General features: G+C 42.0%; 1 pseudogene; it reads left to right on the top strand.

Annotated features, from left to right (window-relative positions):
* Positions 1-686, top strand: part of LOC102497515 (rap1 GTPase-GDP dissociation stimulator 1 pseudogene) — a 6,738-nt pseudogene extending 6,052 nt beyond the window's left edge.
* The last annotated feature ends 543 nt before the right edge of the window (positions 687-1,229 follow it).

Here is a 1,229-nt window from a genome sequence, read left to right as displayed (position 1 = left end):
AGGATAGGATGGTCCCCAAAGCCTTACCTGGCCATTATGAAATCATAAAGCCTTGGGGAGAAAAACAGTGCAAAACATGTTTTTCTCAAATTGTTTTTCACTAAAATGGAAGGTGACAGGTGCAGAGCCCCAGGGCAGAGAGATCCTCAGATCCCCAGGATGGGACTTAAGTGAAACAATAAAAAGACAGGGAAACCAGAGCTGTTCAGATAAAGCACAAGACTCAGCATCATGGCTTCTGTAGAAATGCCTTTTTAAAAGTTCTAATTATGTCCCTGTCTATCATGCCAGGCTGGAACATATTTTGTACAGGTTGAAGAAAAACTGTGGAAGGTGAGAATCCTCTGTGCCCTCCACAGAGTTGACTCTCCCAGCAAAAGGTTGAGCCTGCAGACACAATCCAGTTCCATCTCCTCCTCAGCTCCCACACACAGGGCTTTTTATCTGTATTGGGCCAGCTCAGACATGTCATTACCTTTGATGAGTGTCTTGCTACTTCTGCAGCTTTTACAAATGGCATGTAAGATGAAACATTTTACCTGTCATAGAGACTGGAAGCCAAGTGTCTACAAGGATGGGGACCTGGTACTGGGTGGGCTTTTCCCTCTTCAAACGATGGAAGAGGAAGAAACTATAAGCCAACTACATTTTCTGATGAGGACACCTCAAGAAGTGTCAAGAAATATGTAAGTTGTTGGTTATATGTATGTGTAAATGTGTTTATATATGTTTAATAATGTAGTTGGCAGATATGTGTGTGTGATTAATCACACTGAGAATGATCAAGTGTGAACAGAAATGAGAGAAGAGCACAGTTGTGAACTCAGGGTGCCTTGTTTTCCTTTTATCATCTTTCTTCTCATTTTTAGTGTTTTTCTTTTTACTTTCTTTCAAGACAGAAGAGAGAATTAATATAGCTTGTTGTCCACTCCATCAGCACTATCTTCATATTCAGTGGGAGGCTCAGAATGTGTGAGATTGTTGATACCTTAGCATTTTTGCCACCAAGATCCCCACAAGGAGGCCTGCATGCATATTGTGAAACTTAGCTCCAGACATGAAGTTATTCTTAGAATCAAGGTGCTGATTCTGGGTGCTCACTGCTGACTGGGGATGGTAGAAGTGTGCTTTGTAGAGAAGCCATAGGTATCTAAAGGCGGCCACCATACACAAGCCAGCAATGATAGCCACACCCCAATTTCTGCTCTATTCTCTTCTCAAGATTTTTG

The sequence above is a fragment of the Tupaia chinensis genome, unplaced genomic scaffold, assembly GCF_000334495.1.
Source record: "Tupaia chinensis unplaced genomic scaffold, TupChi_1.0 Scaffold000203_1, whole genome shotgun sequence".
Taxonomy (NCBI): Eukaryota; Metazoa; Chordata; class Mammalia; order Scandentia; family Tupaiidae; genus Tupaia; species Tupaia belangeri.
Note: the sequence above shows the minus strand (reverse complement) of the source record. Positions and strands in the feature narration are given on the sequence as shown.